At 43.4% G+C, this 8,344-nt stretch overlaps 1 long non-coding RNA gene across 1 annotated transcript; it reads right to left on the bottom strand.

The window, feature by feature from the left end:
* Nucleotides 1–250: 250 nt before the first annotated feature.
* LOC124699023 lies at nucleotides 251–7,387 on the bottom strand. Its single transcript, XR_007001226.1, has 3 exons — nucleotides 7,170–7,387; nucleotides 1,956–2,030; nucleotides 251–745 (listed from the first exon to the last, which is right to left on the bottom strand). It is a non-coding gene; the product is annotated as an uncharacterized LOC124699023 (long non-coding RNA).
* Nucleotides 7,388–8,344: the final 957 nt, after the last annotated feature.

The raw sequence follows: 8,344 nt of genomic DNA, 5'->3' as shown, positions 1-8,344 counted from the left end.
ACCCTCCCACCAAAATACAAATACAAAAACGGTTGTTAATAATAAAGACCAAAATAACGGTTCGATACAGGGACGGTTTCATACAGGGAGGTGTCCGTCCATGTCCTCCCGCATGAGGTGTCCGTCCATCTCCTCCCGTATGTGCTCATGCTTCCTACGGCTGCCGGCGTTCCTAACCGTCCATCTCCTCCAGGTGCAAGTAAAGGAAACTGAGAGTAAATCATCTTTTTTGACAAGCCACTTCACCGATTAAAGTTTCTTACACATTTTGGTAATTTCAGCCCGAATATATTTTCCTTGATATTTAGATATTCTGCAGGTGCTAATGATTGCACGTACAATTATCCGGACGAAGTGCAAACTGAAAAGTTCACAATTTGGTACTGTAGCAAAAACCGAGTAGGACTCTTAATCCTACGTAGCCAGGGACTCCTAACACTAATTAACAAGGGAGTACGATTCCTACTAAGCTAGGGAGTCCGAATCCTACTTAGATACGTTCAAGTCCCTTGCCGGTCATAATATATAGCAACCTTATCACCAGATTCGTCTATCTCTTGCAAGACGACTAATTACTTTGACCAAGTTGCATCGGCAGAAAAGCTCGATTGAGTTGCTTACAAGTCAGCTTTGTGCGTTGCCTCCCCGGTAACGGTCCAGAAAAAAAATACATTGACTCGTCAGGTATGCTATTTATCTCCTTACCTCCGTCAGCGTTCAACATACTTCAGGAACGGTGTGTTACCTGCCATGTATATATTTAAATTATCATCACCAAGCATGCTAGGTATAAACCATGAGGATTAAGTACAACAGAAGGTGCTAAACCCTGTAAATTAGAGCACTAACCATATTGCTTGACGGATCGAAATACTTGAAATTTTATAATCAGTAAAATGATCAAAATTATACATGACCTTTGAAGTCATTGAAACTAAAGACCAAGCTACTGGAAAATATTTCTAAATCACAAAAACTATTCAGTTTGTGCACAAATCAAAACTATTCAGTTTGTGCACAAATCTTTTTTAGTGTATTTCAGTTCAGACAATAGTTTATTCAGTTCAGACAGTAGTTTCAACTTACTGTTAACAAATTATCATGCAGTCAAGCCATTTGGGTCGCACTATAAAGTCATGGATGCCAAAGAAGAAAAAAGGAAAAGAGACACAGAGCGGTATGCACGGATGACCGATGAAGAAAAGCAGGAAAAACTGAAAAGACGCCGTGAAGCCTATCAGCAAAACAAAAAAAACAAAGAGAACGATCCAGAACAAAGGACTAAAAGATGCGCACAAGAAAGACAGAGATATGCAGATAAGCAGCCGGAACAAAAGAAAGCTAGAATGGAACAAGTTACAGCTACCCGTGAATTAAGGCGCAGCACACCATGCAAAGAATCAATTGCAATGGTGAACCCGGCATATATCACACAACAACACGAAGCTGGTACATCTAACTTAAATGGAAGAAGAAAGCCTGTGGCGCCAGGAGAAAGGCAAACATTGCTACATCGTCGAAACGAAGAATTCTCGGCAAAACAGAGGAAAACTGGCTCGGTGTCATCAGAAAAAGAGACATCCATAATGAACAACAAAAATGATGGCATAGAACCTCTAAAGCAGCCGGAAGTCATGATTAACGGTAATACTTAAATTTTCTACAATATTACGATATACCAAAAACAATATTGAGTATGAACAAATAACAAACTTTCCTGGACAGGCATCCTCTATCCATTGTGTACACCAAACAAAGACGCAGATGCACATGCACAGCCATTCAGAAATGATGATGAACACGCTAAGGCTATCGATCTCATAATATCCATGATGAAGAAGGGCAACGGTGACATACAAACTATAAAACAGCCAGAAGTCATGACTGACAGTAATATTCTAATTTTATATAGTACTCATAAATTTCCAAAGCAATATACAGCATAGACAACTAACCAAACTTCATGGACAGATATCCCCTCTTCAGCGTGTCCAACCAACATAGATCTAGATGCACCAAGCACAATCATTCTGCAATGATGATGATCATGGTAAGGTTATCAATTTCATATGTATTATTATGGAAAACATAAATTAATATAAAATTAAATTTGCTGCGCAGGTGATAATGAAGTTACATATGAAAAAGACACATGCGAGGATGAATACATGTTCTCTGGTCAAGGTATGCTCAATACAATTTCAAATATATTTGCATCATTATATTACTGTACTTCACTAACTTTTGATGTTGCAAATCATAACAGAATGGGAACCAGAAGTGGAAATCGAAATCAAAGAAGACAAGCAAAGCAACAAACCTGATCCATATGATGACGTCTACAAAAACATACCAAAAAAAACACACATGCTCAAGACTCAGGAAGATTGCTTATTTTGCGGTGCCAAAAAATTCCAGTATGAAACAAAGGGGTTATGCTGCAAGAACGGAAATATAAAACTTGCCAATCCAGACACAACACCTGAACTCATGAGACTTTGGACAAGCAACGACTCTGACGCAAGATATTTCCGGGACAACATAAGATTTTTCAACGGACACTTTTCGTTTACTACTCTATACTGCCAACTTGACAGAGACACAACGGACATTCGAACGGCTGGTATTTACACCTTTCGAGCTCATGGTCAGATCTATCATAATCTACACTCATTTCTTAATAGTCACTCAGACCCAAAGCATTTGGAGCTATATTTCTATGACGATGATCCAAGCTTAGAACATCGCTACCGGCGTTGCCGCAAGGAAACGTATGAGCAAGACAAACACTTAGTCCGCATAATAAGCTGGAATTCTACGTGACAACCCATACTCGAACAGCTTTAGGAGTTTGGGACAAGCCGAAAACCTTGATGACTACAGGGCTCATCTTGAACCTTGACCAAAGATTGGACCGGAGAAGATACAACGCACCAATCACCTCGGAGGTAGCTGCAGGTGTGGGTCGAAGGAAATCAAGGACACAATACTTTTGTCAAGAACGTAGTACTACATGGAAACAACAAGGAAATACGAGCATTAAAGCATATTATGGGTGCTATGATCCGCTATCGTATCCTCCTGTTCTTTCCAAGAGGTGAACTGGGTTGGCATCGAAAGATTCCAAAGGCAAATACAAAAGAGGAAGATGTGAGGAGGGCTGATGCTGCACAAGATAACGATGATGGAGAGGACCCAGGTAAATATTTCACATATTGCTCTCTTCAAAATTCAGTGTTTATATATGATACACTCCTACAAATGCAACTAACTTTTTATGTCACAATGCTTGGAACAGATGCAACCGGTGGGCTGTGGGTAACCATGAAAGAATACTATTGCTATAAATTACATACGAGACCAAACATATTCAACCCAATATTATATGGCGGACGGCTGCTCCAACAGTTTGTTGTAGATACATACATCAAGATTGAGAGCTCTAGACTGGACTATATGTTTCATCATCGGAACAAACTAAGGGCAGATCTATACCAAGGCCTTCCGGATAGCATTCGAGCGGGGAGAACAAGATGGAAATGCGGTCGGAAAACGAACAATCCTCGCCTCATCATTTATTGGAGGGCCACGAGATAAACTACACGGATTCCTAGATGCAATGGCTTTAGTTAGAAAATACGGAAAGCCGGACATATTCCTCACGATGACCTGCAACCCCAACTGGGAAGAAATTACTCGTGAACTAGAGCGTGGTCAAACACCACAAGATCGCCCAGATATCGTCGTCCGTGTTTTTCGGGCAAAGCTAGAAGAGATGAAGAAGCAGCTATTTGAAAAGAGCATTCTTGGAACCGTTAAAGCATATACGTATGTTGTCGAGTTCCAGAAAAGAGGACTACCACATGCACACTTCTTGCTGATCATGACGAGGAAAATACAAGTACACAAGTCCAGAGCAATATGACAAAATCATCTCAGCTGAGCTCCCTAACAAGCACAATTACCCAGAGCTATACAAAATGGTCATCAAGCATATGATGCATGGTCCTTGCGGTGCACTGAATAGAAACTGTCCATGCACAAAGGACCGCCAGACATGCAAGAACAATTATCCAAGACCATTTAACGAAAATACAATTCAAGGCAAGGACTCCTACCCAGTGTATAGGAGACGCAATGACGGCCGGACTGAAACAGTCTGAAAGTGCACTCTAGATAATAGGTGGGTTGTTCCTTACAACCCCTATCTACTGAGGATGTTCAACTGCCACATAAATGTTGAGATATGCTCAAGTATTAAAGCCGTTAAGTACCTGTTCAAGTACATCTACAAGGGACATGACCGGGCATCTGTATCCGTGAGTGAGAAACTAAATGAAGCCGAAATCGACGAGATTAGACAGTACGAGAGATGCACGGTGGGTAACACCTCCGAAGCACTCGTGGAGAATATACGGCTTCCAACTAAGCAAAATACACCCATCCGTCCGACAATTGCAGCTACATCTCCCAAATATGCATATGGTCTCGTATAACGGCAAAGAAAATATCAGCAATGTTATCAGCCGTGAGGGAGCAGATAGGTCAATGTTGACGAGCATACTTTGAAGCAAACAACCAAAATGTGAAAGCACGAGGTATACTATATAGGGACTTCCCGAACACTATACTTGGCGAGAAAAAGGGAAGTTTTGGCAAGAGAGGACACGAAAAGGTATATTACAGAGTTGGCAGGATCGTCGCGAGCACATCCTGTCGAAGGAGAACGATACTATCTCCGAGTTCTCCTAAACCACGTGCCAGGCGCCACAAGCTATGAAGACCTAAAAACAGTCGATGGACAACTAATGCAAAACTTCCGTGAGGCTGCAGAAAAAAGGGGGCTCATTGAGGCAGACAACACACTAGATGACTGCATGACAGAAGCGGAGTTGTTTCGGATGCCATCATCGCTACGAAGACTATTTGCGACAATCCCGGTGTTTTGCGAGCCTAGCGACGTCCGTAGCCTCTCGGTCCAATCACCTAGAGGCAATGTCTCGAAGACTATAGCAGAAACTGCAAATGCAAGCACACTCGTCAAACAGATGGTACTAAAAAATATCGGGGACATACCGCAATCAATGGGAAAAGAAATACGGTCGTTTCCTCTACCGGAGATCGACCCGCGAGTATGACATGACAGATGACGTGCCTAGAGAGATGACCGAGGAGTCATCGATCGAGGTAAACCCCGAGGACAAATCTTTACATGAGAACCTTAACAAAGAGCGAGAGAGCGGCCTACGACGAAATCCTAGCAACGATTGACAGCCAAAGAGGAGGCATATTCTTCGTCGATGGGCCGGGAGGCACCGGAAAAACATTCCTTTACAGAGCACTCTTGGCCACGGTACGCGATCAGGGAAAGATTGCTCTGGCAACAACGAACTTCCGGTGTTGCCGCTTCCATAATGCCGGGAGGGAGGACAGCACACTCCGGGTTCAAGATTCCACTAAGAATAGATGAGGGAGCAATTTGTGGGTTCACTAAACAGAGCGGGACAGCCAAGCTACTGCAAGCGGCTTCTCTAATAATGCGGGATGAAGCATCTATGACAAAGAGACGAGGCGGTTGAGGCGCTAGACAAAAGCATGAGGGACATAATGGACGGACCGAGATCTTCCATTTGGCGGGAAAACGGTGGTATTTGGAGGAGACTTTAGACAAGTGCTCCCCGTTGTCCGAAAGGGTACAAGAGCTCAAATAGTTGATGCGTCGTTAAGCAGGTCAGACCTATGGAAATGCATGAGACAAATGAAGCTTGTGCGCAATATGAGGGCCGAGAACGACCCGGGGTTTGCGGAATAACCTACTGCGCATTGGAAACGGAACCGAGAAGACAAACGAGGATGGCGAAATACTTCTACCTACAAGTATATGTGTCCCAAATAAGGTGGATGATAATGGCCTAGATAAACTCATCGACCATATCTACAGAACACCAGGCTCTTCCCTAGAGGATCCAAAATACATCACGTCAAGAGCAATTTTAGCAACAAAGAATGATTGCGTAGACAGAATCAATCTAAAAATGATTGATCGATTCCAAGGGAATGAGATGGTGTACTACAGCTTTGATTCCGTAGAAGAAGACCCACATGGATACTATCCAGAAGATTTTCTAAATGCCCTTACCCCAAACGGACCGCCTCCACATATGCTAAAGCCGAAGATTAATTGTCCGATCATACTACTCGGGAACATTGACCCCGCTAATGGCCTCTCGCAACGGGACAAGATTGGTGGTACGTGGATTCCAAAAAAATGCAATTGATGCGGAGATTGTGCTAGGACAGCATTCGGAATGCGAGTTTTCTTGCCTCGAATACCATTGTGCCCCTCGGATGAAGAAATGTTTCCGTTCCGTTTCAAGAGGAAACAATTTCCAGTCAGAGCTGAGCTTCGCCATGACAATAAACAAATCACAAGGTCAGACAATACCAAATGTCGGCGTCTACCTACCTGAACCAGTTTTCTCACATGGTCAACTATATGTCGCACTTTCAAGAGCAACTGCAACATCAAACATAAAGGTACTAATAGGTACATGTGAAGAGGAGAATGAGATTACGAAGAAGGATAACAATAAGAAGGAGAACAAGAAGGAGAACAAGAAGGAGAATAAAAAGATGGAAAAAAGTACAAGTGACACTTACACAAAGAATATTGTCTACACGGAACTAGTGACCAAATAGGTTATGAAAACTTTGAGGAAAAAAGTAAACCCTCTGTTATTATGTGTACACTAATTCATTCATGATTATTTCAAACTCTGAACATTCTTGTGATACAATTAATTTTGTACGAGCTGTAACAATAATCATCCAGACCAATTTTTCTAATGCATAAGGATAAGGTAGAGTTCTTTCTAACTTCTTATATTTGCTTATTAAGAAAAAATACAGCTAAAATACCAAGACAAACGACAAAGCTAACATCACTTCAATTATTTTTCGTAATAACAGAACTTCACCACAATGGAAGAGCAAACACATTGTCTCATATAGACTATCCTCACAAAGGCAAAAGTAACGCTAGAATAGACCAATTTTGCAGTTTGCAGACAGATGGAATTGGGATTGAAGCAGCAAAGAACCCAGGACAGAATGTTTCAAACCAGAGGTACTGCAGGGCAAGAGCTGAGGCGGCGTGTCAGCCAACAAACCATGGGAAGAGGGCGTCGTAGACCGTCTGGCGCGATAGGACCGGCGGGCGCGTCCGGTAGCAACTCAGCGACGGGGGCGGGCCGCGATTCTCCCCAGCGGCGACGACGGGGAGCGCAGGGGATCCAGTCAGGGAAGGTGGCCGGGCCGCGAACAAATCAGTCAGCCCCGGGGAATGGGGAGCAAAGACGGCGGAGCCTTCCGGCGGCGGGGACAGCAGAACACGAAACCTGCAGGCCGTGGTTCCTTAGTGCAGACTGACTTTTTCTTTTCTTTTGGCTATTCCTCCCCTTTTTATCGGATGTCCCCGAAGGCCTTGTTTGGCAGCCGTGTCTTTTAGTGGATACACTTGTATTATACCAGCCCAAGCAGTTACACGAAAATACACCTTAGAGCAATTCCAATAGTATAGCCAACTGTTGGCTATAACAAGATGTCATATCATTTGTAGTCATCATATAGCTAACATGTACAATAGTTGGCTATAAGAATGTAGTACTTTACTAATATATGGCCACATTTCACTCTCACAAGGTGACTAGGAGCACGTGCAAGAGCTGGCTATTGCATAGTAGCCCACCTCCCTTCTCTCTTCTCTTCTATCTCCTCCAACTCATCTAAAATATATTATTTAATGTCTTATAGTTAGCTGACTGGACTCTATTGTACTTGCTCTTATAGCCGTTTGGCAGCCTAGATTCTAGGCGTGTATACCTAGGTAAACCCATGGAAACACGTCGGGTTGACTCTTTTTTCAGACCTGAGATGGGGCTCGCGTTTTTTACACTCAGCTATTCTTGGGCTGGAGAAGGGTATCGGGTGTACACCCAAAACTCGCTCGATAATACACTAACAAACACAGGAACCCACTCCGACCAAACGAAGCCGAAGGGGCTTCTTTTGGCTATTCCTCAGTTGCTACTTCCAAGTAACCTACAAAATTGACGTAAATGACCGTGTAATTCTGACCTCAATTTCGAAAATTGCCTTAGACCATCTTCAACGCGGTAAAAGAGGCCCGCGCTATAAAAAAAAACCGCCGGTCGGCGCGCGGGCGCCCTCGCGATACCTCAGCGGACGCGCTAAAAGTTTCTGCGCCCGCGCTTTTGCGCTATCCCGTGCTGGAAACTTGCCGCTTCGCTATAAACGCCACGCGTGCGCGCACGCCAACCGTCCT

The sequence above is a fragment of the Lolium rigidum genome, chromosome 3, assembly GCF_022539505.1.
Source record: "Lolium rigidum isolate FL_2022 chromosome 3, APGP_CSIRO_Lrig_0.1, whole genome shotgun sequence".
NCBI classification, from domain to species: Eukaryota; Viridiplantae; Streptophyta; class Magnoliopsida; order Poales; family Poaceae; genus Lolium; species Lolium rigidum.
This window is presented reverse-complemented; position numbering and strand designations above follow the sequence as displayed.